General features: G+C 37.0%; 1 protein-coding gene and 1 non-coding gene across 2 annotated transcripts in view; one reads left to right on the forward strand and one right to left on the reverse strand.

The window, feature by feature from the left end:
* Positions 1 to 13,864, reverse strand: part of DKK2 (dickkopf WNT signaling pathway inhibitor 2) — a 93,000-nt gene that overhangs the window by 30,969 nt on the left and 48,167 nt on the right. The gene's annotated exons all lie outside the window — the stretch shown is intronic.
* LOC111727377 lies at positions 13,658 to 13,772 on the forward strand. Its single transcript, XR_002774943.1, has one exon. It is a non-coding gene; the product is annotated as a U5 spliceosomal RNA (small nuclear RNA).

The raw sequence follows: 13,864 nt of genomic DNA on the forward strand, positions 1-13,864 counted from the left end.
GTACTACAAAGCTATAGTAACCAAAACAGCATGGTACTGGCATAAAAACAGTGACATACATCAATGGAACAAAGCAAAGAACCCAGAAATAAATCAACACATTTATAGTCAACTCCTTTTCCACAAAAGTGTCAAGAATATACATTGGGGAAAGGATAGTGTCTTCAATAAATGGTACTGGCAAAACCAGATATCTATATGCAGAATAATGAAACTAGGTTCCTACATCTCACATACACAAAAATCAAATCAAAATAGAACGAAGACTTACATATAAGGCCTGAAACTGTGAAACTACTAGAAGAAACATTAGGGAAATAGTCCAGGACATTGGTCCGGGTCAAGATTTCTTGAATAGAACCTAAGCACAGGCAAAAATAGTGAAAATGAACAAATAGGATCACATCAAAGTAAATGGCTTCTTCACAGCAAAGGAAACAATCAACAAAGTGAAAAGAAAGCCACAAAATGGAAAAAAATATTACAGATGGTTAGTGGATACAAAAATATAGTTAGTGTTTGATAATACAAAAAGGAGGTTATAGTTAATTTGTTGTAACCAAAAGAGTAGAATTGGAATTTTCCTAACAGAAAGATAGGATAAAAACTTGAGGACATAACTATCCCAATTATCTTGATTTGACCATTACATGTTGTATGCCTCTATCATAATATCACATGTACCCCAGAAATAAGCAGAACGAGTATGTATCCACAATAATTAAAATAATTAAAATTAAAAAATAAATTGTGGTAGTTATTAAACCTACAACTAGATTTTTCTATTTAATATATAAATAAACTCATATATTGCTGTATTACAAATTTGGTTAATTGTACTTCAATATAAATGTTGTTCCTTTTAGTTTTATCATTTTATTTAAACCTTAATATGAGTAGAGTTCAATGAGCTTCATTGAACCACCAAAGGGTATTCTGTACTTGATCTTCTGCCCAAGTTCACAGATGAGTGACGTGAGCTTTATTTACTCTCTTCTCTTTCTGGCTCTCAGCTGAATGGACCTATCTCTATACAGCAAAGTGACTAAACGGTAAAGAATGAGAAGAAAAAAAGACATAAACACTTTAAATAATTATGAAAAGATGAAATTACACATGTTTATACATTATATAAAGATTTAATTATCGCGGTTATCAGAGTTTTCTATATTGCTGTATTTTGAAATTTAAATTAAGAATATGAATTGAATTGCCAACAAGTGACAAATAATTAAGAAAGTCAGAGACTAATGAACAATGAGGTATTTATTTTTATGTGTCAACTTTACTAGACCAAAATACTCAATTTTTTTAATCAAATACTTATCTAGGTATTGTGTGAAGGTTTTTTTTAGATGAGGTTATTATCTAGTTGACTTTAAGTGAGGACGACTACCCTGGATAATGGGAGTGGGCCTTATCTAATCAGTTAAAAGTCCTAAAGGACAAAACCTGAAGTGAAACACCAACTCATTTTGAATTTCTAACCTAAGGACTTTGGACTTGTAAGCCCTTCTGTCATGTCAGCCAATTTCTTAAATATGTGCATATATGTGTGTGTGTGTATCTGTATACATGTGTATATATATTTATACATACACACACGTATATATACACATATATATGATATACACACATATATGATAACACACACATCTTGATTCTGTTTCTCTGAAAACCTTGACTGATACAATATTCATTACAACTCAACCTTTTTGATTCCAAATAAAATAAAGATAAAAGAAGAAATATATTTATCTTTCTCTTTCCACTTTTTTTGTACTCCTACATTATTCATACTTTTTGTCTTATAAATTTTGTTTCTCAATATTTAAATACCATCTAAGATAGCAGTTCTGAAGACATAAAATAGAATTAGGCTTTTGCCTTATCTTGTTAGTATCCAGATAAGTAATATTTTACATTTGTTAAAATAGCTAAAAATCAGTCATTGTATTTAACCTATGACAATGTAACTTTTTATGAGTCTAATGAACCATTTCGAAAAGTTTGTCTTGAATAGGTTTCCCCAAGAATGTCACTGCCAAGAGTTCTTCAGGTCTTCCTATTTAGAAAACCATAAAAACTAAAGCATCCCTTCAAAACTAAGATTCAACACATGTATCCTACTTCACTTGTTTTTAATCTTTTGTGTAATTCTTTCTGCTTTTATGCAGAGTATTAATTCCTCTACAAAGCTATTGGTTTTATTTGATACTCAGTGAAAAATCTAGTGAGACCTATAGTAAAAATAATTTAAGGAAATGTAAAGGATTTTAAGGATGTGGTTTCAAATGAACTTAGGTTTGGATGTTCGTACTAAGTCATGGTCAGTTCATGAGGTGAATGGAATCCTAAGGTGTTCATTCACACAACTGAGTACCTGATAACAAACAGCTAGCAATTTGAACACAATAATTTGCCAGCCAGTAGCTAATATACTACTCTGCAGAGAGGGTAGCTTTCGTGATGTAATATTCCTTCACTGAAGAATAGTAAGAAACATTTCTGACTTTGGAATCAGACTCCAAGAAAAGCTGTCAGTCCATTGATCCTTTCATATAACCTTCCACGCGATGGAATTTGCGTGAGAATATGCATTATAGGCTGAAACTTCCGTAGCACATACTCTAAACTCCAGACACAATAGCTGCAAAAGAGTATCGGCAATGTCAACTTCCTGAGGGTTTTCTTATTGGTAGTCAAGTCTCCAGACCTCCTAAATTTTCAACCATTCTAGTTTTTCCAAGAATGGACTTGTGTTTTTTACTTAAATCTCATGTGTTAAGAACTAAACAGAGTGTCTTGACCTGGTTCTGAAACAGTCGTGTTTGAAACAACATATTGTGAGCCTCTGAGTCCTTGCTGTCATTAAATAATATGCGTGTGAAGCAAGAGCCTGGAAGCTGTAATTCTCTGGGTGTTGCCTCAGGGCCACCAGGCTTTTCAGCCATAGGTTTCTGGTTAATAATACAGTACAAGGAAAAGAAAGGTCATCCAGGGAACTCTCTTCAAAGAATTATCTTCATTATAGTCCATTGTGTCTCGCAGAAGCCACATTTCTTTAAGTTTAAAAGAGAAACTACTTTACAATTACTAACAGGGAAAAGAATGGGTAACAGTGAAATTGCTCAGTGGATGCATTCTTTCATTTAATTATTCACTCATTCATTCATTCAACTAAGAAATATTGAGCCCTCATCACAGGCTAGCCATTGCATTAGGCACTGGCTGCACAATGGTGGGAGGAGACAGACACAGTGTTTGCTCTTACGGATCTTACCTTTGGTTGGGTAGAGAGAAATTAATAAAACAACTATGACAAGTGTAAGTAAGTCCTCTGAGTCAATGTGGCACAGTGCTGTGGAAGTACATAGCAAAAGAACTTAATCTACATTAAGGGTCAGAGAAAGTTTTTTCCAAAGAAGTGTCATGGGAGCTGAGATCTGAAGGATGCCTAGGAATTACCTAACTAATCGGAGAACCCAGCTGAGGAACAATGCCGGAAAGTGTACAAGGGGTGCATCAAGTCCCTGTGGCTTCATATAACATGGTGAAAAGAAGGCAGAGAGCCAGAGAAAGGAGAGCAAGGAGGGGGTGGTTGTGACAGGAGGCTGCTCAACCACGATCCAGAGGTGTGTCTTTGTCCTGGAAGAATTTTTAGGAAGGGTGGTGACATCATACTAGTCACAGATGTGTCCTCCTGACTGAGGATGTTCTTCAACCTGGCACCTAGTGTACAATGACTGGCACTTAATAGAGTTGATAGATAGTATTTGTTAAAAGAAAGGAAGAAGAGAGGAAGGCGGAAGGAATAATGGAGGGAAGATGGAAAGGAGGAGGGGAGGAGAGCTCAGAGGGTGAGACAAAGTAGAGGTGGAAGATTTGGGGTAGCTAAGTCCAACAAAGCCGCCATCTACCACTGTGGCTCATCACACTTTCTCCAGGGCTTCCCACGTAATCTCGTTTTGGCTGTTACCACTATTTTTATAGATGGGGATAATAAACCCAGGATAATTCAGCAACTTTCTTAAGGTGTCATGACCAGTTCTCACACCATCCCTGTCTCTAGTTTATTAGCATATGTGTGCGTGTGCTTACACACACATTCACACACCTCACACACACAAACATATATAAAAATATATATAATTTTTTTTTCTCTCCACTAGAAAGGTCTTGATTGTGATTGGATTTCAAGTAAAGGCAAAATAATGGGACCGTGTTGTAGATAGTCTTAAAATTATTGCTCATATCACGTTCACTTTGCATCAAAGTTACTGTAAAACAATGCTCTAAACAAATAATGGAGATCTGACTTAGCCGTAAAATGAAATACAGCATGAAGTAATTGATTCTTCATCTTCCATATGGCTTTCTGGGCAGTGTGGGTGTGAATGTGTTGGCAAGATTCCTGAGCGGTTGTCACACATGGGGCTTTATAGAAACATGAAGAGCTTGCTCTGCTGGTAGTTTTTTCAGGTCAAGGGGAAAGGAGCTAATATCACTGACTCTTCCACTAAAGAGAAGACAAAAGACACTCCCTTCAGAGTCTATTCTTCCTCCCTTTCCCACACTGCCAATTTGGATTCCACAGACATGCAACCTTGCAATTTTGAGACTCTCCCAGAGCAAAAAGTACTGAAGAAGAACTTTTAGCATTGGGGCTAAAATAAACTCCACTTCTTTCTAGAATTAAGATAAATACCAGGTTCCTGGTAGATGAAGCTGATTTTGTTCTTCTTTTCATTTTTATTTTAAATTTTGGAGTCAATGAACTCAAAGGAGCACTTTCTTAATCTTTGCTCCAAACTGAAGTGGGGCTTCCCCTGCTCTGCTGCTGCTCAGACTTTCAGGCTCCAGACAGGGACCCCTCTCCCCTCACTCATCACTCACGGCTCAGGCTTGCTCCATTGCTCCCTGTTCTCGTTCATGACTGTTTGCCTGGGATCCCCGAGTCTCGAGACCAACTCTCTCAGTAGCACTAATGCTTCTCTGTCTAGATCTGTCACTTCCCATCATTTCAGAGTCCGCTCAGAATCTACTCCCTAATATTCTGAAATTTAAAAAATAATATCTAAAACCAAAAAAGAAATTCAGCCCCATTCAAACTCCAGAATTGCAGAATTGCCCAAAAATGTTTTACTTGAAAAATTAGTAATTGACTTGCACCAACTGTAGAATTTAAATGGAAATGGGGACAAGGATAGTGTCTTACATAAAAAGCAGGGAGTAGAAATGTGCTTGCCCCTCTGATGTGTTTACGCTCCTCTCTCTCTCTCCTTAGTACTTGGGTAGATAACCTTTGAAAGGTGTGGATATTTGCTTTGAGTGATTTCTTCAGGCATGCTTTTTAAACTAATGAAATCAGAGAGAAAAAAATAGGATTAAGGGGTGGCAGCAAAGGAAAGGTGTTGACAAAAGGGAGACCCAGACCCCTCAAGAGAACAGAAATATCCCTGGGAGGTTAAATTGGTCAGAACTCCCCATTACCCGCATAATTCCAGTTTCTTCTCAGCTCAAATCTGTGGGAGCCCTGGCCCCAGAGGCAGAGGACCTGGAGAACTATAGAACTGGTTGGGAACTAAAGGGGAGAGACTTTTAACATACAGTTTCAGGGATATTATGGGTTGGATAAAACTTTATCCAAACCCATTCACTGTCATTGCTTTTTATCAGAACATGTATTTTGAGTTTGAATCAGATGTCAGTACACTCTAGCCCGGAGCTTGGCTGTAAATCCCAGTTCTATCACTTATCAGATGCATGACCTTTAAAATTTCTTTAACCTCAGTTATCACATTTATAAAACAGGACCAATGTTGCTATCTATTGCACAAGGTTATTCGGAAGATTGAAAGTATCAACTAATGTTAAGAAATAGGAACTTTTTCTGGCATTATATGGGACTGTTTAAGTAAAAAGAAATAAAATAAACATTTTAGAAACTTTCGGAATATATATGTAACTACAACTCAGCAATGAAACACGCAATGGATCTAAAAGAGAGTAGTGGTTACCTGGTTTTGCCATTATCACATGAAAGATTTAGTAAGAGGATGTAGGTGGAGATCTTAGCAAAATGCTTGGTATACAGAAGATACTAAACAATAGACATTATTATTACCATTATCAACATTCTTATTGTTACACAAACAACTTCTGTTCCCAGGACATGTCAATCAAGAGCATCCCCATTGGCAATATTTACTGCTGTTATGGAATGTCTCAAATGGTTGCCCCAATAAATGCTTACTCTTTAAGGCAAAATTCAATCTTATTTCCACCGCTGTCGTCTGGTTTGTAACCTGCTGTAACTGCACAGTGCCTACTGAACCCATCGGATGTTAGCACTTTGACAAAACTGGCCTTGCCAACCATCGGAAGAGCCTTCAATCCACACTCTGCAGGTCAAGACATAAAACCCATATGGTGGTTACCTTGAACCTCAAGAAGGAGTAACTGGCAGCCACGATTAACAGGTTTTTTTTTTTTTAAAGAAATCTTACTATTAAACTCAATCACTTCCTTAAGAAGGATCAGAGAGGTGAAGTTTCTAAAATGTCAGTAGGACTATTTGAAAACACCCAAAAGGAATCAACTTCTCTTGTTAGGTTTTAAAGTTTTAAAATACCCAGTTAGGCCTTGTTTGATTGTTTTTTATTTTTGTTTTACTGAAGTAAACATTTCCTGGGGGGGCCACCTTAGAATCTATCCTCGCGCTGACTTTTGTTGCGGTGGGCAAATGTTTCCTTGCTTGTGTGCTTCCTGGATAAAGACACAGAGAACGTGACTAATCATCTGCAGACTTTGGATATGTGATTAGTCTGAGAGATACGGGATCCAGGAGTCAGGACAAACCCAGACATCAGCTTCCCAAGTGATCCTGAGCTGCTTCCTCCAGACGTGCAATTTCTTTGTATTATGGACTTTTTCCCTCCTACAAGAAAACCATGTTATTTTCCCCTTCATGCTTTTCATATTATTAAAACAATAGTAGCCACATAATTCAATTTAATGTATTTCAAAACTAATTATCAAACAGCTTATAGCTGCACTCTGCTTAGTGCTGGGGGAGGTAAGAACTACAGCTTAATGGCCCTCTGATGGGACAGAGCAGAGAATTCCCTGCCTCCAAAATCATCAAAACCAAAGACATATACACAACTACCTTTAATGCAGGCCAGACCACATAAATGCTAAGCAAATGCTTTAAAGTCTTCTGGAAAATAATGTCTTAACTAAACAAAGTCACCCTACATCCAGAGTATGAATGATGCTGCTATTACTTATTCCTACTGTCTTCCATCTATTTTATAGTGTTCTTTGATCCAACCCTGCATTCCTCTTGTCTGAAAGTAATATTCTTGATATGTTTAATAATGAGACCCCTCCTTTGTTCCTAGATGCCTTGGCTGCTGATCAACAAAAGCCACTGAAAGACTTAATCCTCTAAGCTTGGCACCACATCAGTCTGGAAGTAGTTTACATGCAAAGTCCTTTGGAGTAAATACTCATTAGAGGTTCCGTTGGCTCATTTGGTCACCCACGTTTTGCAGTGGGTGGCCCAGTTGGCATCCTCATTATTTCATTTTCCACCCCTGAAAATAATCCAGATGTGGCCACCTGACACTACTTTCTTTGGTACTGTCAGGCGATGGTAGGGAGCGTACATTTATTTGTGATGTTTGTTAATGAGTCCAGGTAAATAAGGGCCTCGGGCTGGTGATGGAATAAAAACGTTTTTGCTAATTTTTCAGCACAGCTAATTGAAATACAATCTAATCCCTTTAAGAATAATTTATTAGTAACTTCTTGTGCCTGAAACTTAGAGAATTGTGTCCTCTCCTTCCTTTCTCTCCACCGTGATTCTTTCCTCCGCTCTTTCCCACCCACATCTGTATGCAAATGAACACATCAATTTATAGAAGAAAATTTATTATGATTATTCACCAATTGCAAAGCAAAAATTCTTGTTTCATCTAGAGAAATCTTTACCACCTAGCTTCTTGATTAGTACTTGAATCAAAGAAGCAGAGAGTATCTAGGCTGTCATCATTTTTCTACATATAACAATGACATTTTCAAGAAAAAGCAACTAACATTTCATGACTACTTATTAGTGCCGAGTATTGTCAAAATAAAGGGGATGTGTCTTATTCTTGCAGAACTTACATTCTTTCGATAAACTTAATATAAGTAAGTTGCTACTTTTCTCCTCATCATTATTATGATAATCCTATGTAAGCTGTTTATAATAATGTCTACTAGATAGAATATTCATTAGTATAAGTATTAAAATCATAACATACACAAAGTTCCTAGCTGGCTTTTCCCAGCAAATACCAATATGTGAGAAGCTACTGCATTCTTGTCATATGAATTACCATTAATCTTCAGTAAGAAAACGCTCAAAGTTTTTTTCTAATTATAGCATTTATAAAACTCTGAAAATCTCTTGTTAATTGCTTGCTGGGTGACAAGGGATGGAGAAGAAATGTGACGCTGGAGGATGAGAGAATGTGGCTGTCTAACAGCTGCGGGATATTATATTGCTATATTTACATCTATTATTTCATTTACTACTCACACTAATCACGCAAGGTACACATGGCTGTGTCTGTGGGGCAAAAAAACGAAATACAGGCTAACAAAGTTTAAATCAAGATACAGGATCCAAGGCAAGTTCATCTGACTCCAAACCCAGGCTGTTCGGGCCCATTGTTTCCATTCCCTGCGTTCTAATCAGACTACTTAATATCATTTTTTTCAGAGACAGGAAGCGTGTAGGAAGCATCCTGTCATCTTGTGCAAAGTCATACTGCATCTTGGATTTTAAATGCCATTAAGATTTAATAACTGTGGGGAACAAACCCAGCAAGGTATCCTCCTGTGTACCGTAAATAGGCCACTCCGTGGTAATTAGATAGTCATGACTTATCCTAGATGGAGCCGCACGTCACTGTCGGACAGCATTGATAACCATGGCCAAAACCATGCAGGCTCGCACATGTTCCGATCGCCCTGCTGAGTGTGGGACACACATGCGGATGCTGGGCTATTCCCAGTCTTCCTACCGACTTACTCAAATGCGCTGTCCTCAGGCACACGTGCAGTTTCTGCCTTTTTTCCTACATCATCATACCCAGGTGTGTGTTTTTTGGTTCAGCCGTGACACTGAACCACATATGACTTTTATAAGTGGTCAAGTAGATTCATAAGGGAATAATTCACAAAACTAGTCACTTTAAATACTACTGCAAGTCTTAAATTACTCATCCCCAAACCTGCACAGAAAACTTCATTTCTGATGTATTTACAGTTGCTGCTACACCAATCACTCTATAATACAGAAAACTTCCCCCTGCCCCATATGCTATAAATAAGTTTAAACTTGAAAAGGGGCTGTATAGCTAGATGTGTGTTTATTTTGTTTCACCATGTTCTGTTCTCTGTCAATGTGGTTTGAATTTCAGTACATTCTGAGGCACTAGGATTACTAATTTCAACTTAGAATATGTGGTTATAGAGCTATACCATATATGTGTTTATGTATTTACATATACTGATATATACCTATAGATGTGTGTACATATATGCACACACATATATATATGAATAGCCATAGTATAAATTTGTCTTTTAAACTTCAACTTCCTAACGTTTTTGCATGTTATATATTAACTATGATGTCGTGTGTACTATGTTTGCTTAAACAAATGGAACCCCATAGAAGACACATATTGACTTATTCAGCATCACACTCGATGTTTTTTCCCTAAAGCATAACAAGTAATTCTGTGAGGATTTTCTGTTTGATTATATATTTATTAGTTTTACACACACACAATGCAACTCTTCTATTCTGGATAATTTACTATCATTAAATAAGACAAGACATGCTGAATTATTTGTGAGCTAGAGTTTATAGAACACGATTTCTTCATCATCAGCAAACTTATTAGGCAGGTTTTATGTGTCAAGGAAAATACTGTGATATTCTTGCTACTTTCACTAATGCTACCAAGTCATCATCAACCCTATTGTCTAACAATATTAGATTTGATCTCTACTAATTTTTGAAAAAAATTACACAGGATCTCATTGATCCTTCCATCAGCCATATGAAAGAAGCATTGTTATTATCTCCCCCACTCAAAGAGAGCAAGCCACATGAGCCAGGATTCATTCTAGAGCAGGACTCAGACTTCTGAACATATTGTTCAAATGTAAAAGCAAACGAGTGGAAAGAATTTGCTTATAATTTTGTCCATGTAGCGTATCATAGAATCCTTTTAAAACCATTTAAAGTTGGTTGGCTCTGCTATTTAATGATTAGGGTTCACCCAATATTGGAAAAAAGGATGGACACAGAGTAAAGCAAATTGTGTCTTAGGGATACTTAAGTTGTCTAAATAGAAGAAAAAAATGAATTAACAATAAAATAATTATGATTTTATATTGACACATTATACAAATAGATATTTCTAACTTTTAATGGGGGAAATAGGCATTTTAGTATGAAATGTTACATTTCATCCATTCTTCAGTTTAATATCTTAAAAAGCAGCTACACAAATGACAACATTCCCCCTATACTACTTCAAACCTATACCTTTTTTGAATTCCTTTGGAAGCTGTTGTGAGTATAAAGTCTAAGTACAAATAGGTATCTCCCCAATAATATTCAAAAAGTGTTACTGTGTGCTTGGTCTCTTTGTATTTTGGAGTTTTTAAAAATTTTTGAATTTTTTAAATTTTATTTCAGAATATTAGGGGGTAGACATGTTTCATTTATATACTCTGTTTTTGTATAGATTAAGTCAGACTTAAAGACTTAAGTGTGCCCTTCTAACTGATATGATTTGGACTCAATCTGTATTTTGAATCTTCTTCTTAGCTATAATCTCAAACTGGTGTTTCTATCATTGCCTGAAACAAAGGAGCTTCCTTATCTTTCCATGCTGAAGCTTTCTTACATCAGCCATCTTCTCTCTCTCTCTCTCTCTTTTCTTTTTTTTTTTTTGCAGTTTTTGGCCAGGGCTGGGTTTGAACCCGCCACCTCTGGCATATGGGGTTGGCGCCCTACTCCTTTGAGCCACAGGTGCTGCCCCCATCTTCTCTTTTTTCATTTTTCCACCCTTTGTCTCCTCTGTGCTCTTTGAAAGCCTCCCTAACTTTAAGGTTTACTTCAGAGTCCATTTCTCTATTGTCCTCCAAGGATGCATTCTATAATCAATCCAGAGGAAGAGGATTTTTCCTCTTCACAGAATCATTTTTGTTTTACTTTTATGTAAGATTCATCCTATTTATATAACACTTATTAAATATACTTATGGGTTAAAATGTAATTTTATCTATTCTGCGAAATTATAAATTCTTGGGAATCAGAAATTATGCAGTTTTTTTCTTTGAGGATATAGCAGGGAGGGCCATGCTGTAAATGTTCATGCTCTATAAATACCGGGTGAATTGATAAAATATTATCAATGAATTTAACAATAATATCCCCAAATGATATATTTTATAATTCTAACATTGCAATTGACATAATAGTCCAAGATTTGAATTTTTCAATGTAGGACAATGATAAAACCTAATGAGATCATCTTTATTCCAATCTGTGATTATTCACTTATTTAGTTACTTTCTTTGTTTTTTTTTTTTTTTTGAGTATCCCTCTGGGTAGAGTACCGTGACCTCACAGCTCACACAGCAACCTCCAACTCCTGGGCTCAAGCGAGTCTCCTGCCTCAGCCTCCCAAGTAACTGGGACCACAGGCGCCCACCACAACACCTGGCTATTTTTTGGTTGCAGCCGTCATTGGTTTTTGGTGGGCCTGGGCTGGATTCAAACCTGCCACCTTAGGTATATGTGGCTGGCACCTTAACCACTTGAGCCACAGGCACCGAGCCCTTTCTTTGCCTTTCACTAGACTAGAACCTCCATAAGAGCAAAGACCCATCCACTCCATACACCACTTTATTCTCAAGTATCCACTAAATATTTGTAGAACTAAGGAAGGAAGGAGAGAAGAAAGAAGGAAAGAAGGGAGGAAAAGAGAGAAGACCGCAGGGAGGGAGCAAAGAAGGCTGAAGAAAGGGAAGAAAGAGGAAAGGGGCGGAATCCCTGTGCCTGTTGGTGCTCTCCTGACCACTCCCATGAGCCAGAGTCGCCCTGGCCTTATTCCCTAGTTTCTGTTGCTACTAATACACCAGAACTGAAAGAGATTCAAATGCATCAGGGCTGCTGGCCCTGGGGACATTGTATAACAAAGAGAAGACTGAAAGTATTTTGCTTATCTTAATCTACTCTTTTGCTTGTTAATTAATGTGACAAATCATGAAAGTACATAACTTGACCAGTGAAATGACAATTTAGGTGTTTCATAAATACATAATATATAAGATAATGTATTTATAATCTATAAATATATAAGAAAATGTCAATTCACATCTTCCATATTCATATTAAACATCAAATCTCATAGCATAAAAGTGATGAATCTGAAGTTATAGAAAGACACTTTAATTTGTAACTAAGATACTGTAGAATATGGTAAGCAGTGGCTCAAATGAGGGAGCAATCGAGCAAGTGAGACAGGGAGAGAGATATCTTGAAGAAGGAAGAAGAAAGGAAGGGCATCATTTTAGGGTGATTAAAAAACTCAATGGAGGAAGCATTGTCTTTATGATGAATGGCGCAGGAGCAGTTGTATGTGCTTAGACAAAAGAAGGAAGGAAGGAAGGAAGGAGTGAAGGAAGGAAGGAAAGAAGGAAGGAGGGAAGGAAGGAAGGAAGGAAGGGAGAAAGGAAGGAAGGAAGGAAGGAAGGAAGGGAGGGAGAAAGAAAAAAAGAAAAAAGAAACTTGGCCTAAATCAAGCCTCACATCTAATGTAAAAATTAACTCAAAATGAATAAGTGAATCACAGAGCTCAATGTAAGCATAAAACTATAAATCTTTTAGAAAATAGGAAAAGACTTTGGGATCTAGGTAAAGAGCTCTTTGACTTGACACCCACAGCACAATCCAAACAAAGAAAAAATGATAAATTTGACACTATTAAAAGTGAAAACTGTGCTGTGTTGAAGACCCTGTATAAAAAAATTAAGAGCCATGTGACAGAGTGAGGGAAAATGTTTGCAAACCACAATCTGATAAAGGTCTAATAACTAGCATATATAAAATGTATAACAAAAAGGACAATCAAATTAGAAAGGCAAAAGACCTGAAGAGACATTTCATCTCAGGAGCTATATGGATGGAGGCATGTGCCTGCAGACAGAATCAGCATTATTAGTTATTAGGGAAATGCACATGAAAACCACAATGAGGCAGAAGTAGACACCTACCGGAATGGCTAAATCGAAAAACAAAGCCAACAGGCCCCACATAGTAGGGGGCTGCAGAACGACAGAATCACTGACACAGTGCTGGGGAAATGGAAAACGGCACTGCCCCATGCAGACTCACTTTAATACCTACGGTGCACAGTGCACAGTGCAGTCATAAAATGGCATCACTTTTAATTTGCATTGACTCACATTTATGTATAGAAATCCCTGGCAAGTGTTGGCAGGCACTATTTCTTATCACTAAACGTTCACTGTCATGCACTAGGAATTTCTCTTGAGACCGGTTATGGAAGCAAAGGGCACACTCTGGCTCTTCCACATTATGTATAAATATTTTGGCTTTTACTAATGATTTCCAAAGGGGAGACTAACTTTGAGTCTTACTTCATTGTTTGAGGATTTGCTTTGACAGGGCTAAATGTTGATTTTAATGAAAGACATTGTCTATCGTGGAGCGAAAACAGAGGTTTAAAAAAATATAGAGCCAATTCCTTTTAAGATCTTGGTG

Source organism: Otolemur garnettii, unplaced genomic scaffold, assembly GCF_000181295.1.
Source record: "Otolemur garnettii isolate 467f Iridium unplaced genomic scaffold, OtoGar3 scaffold00103, whole genome shotgun sequence".
Classification (NCBI taxonomy): domain Eukaryota; kingdom Metazoa; phylum Chordata; class Mammalia; order Primates; family Galagidae; genus Otolemur; species Otolemur garnettii.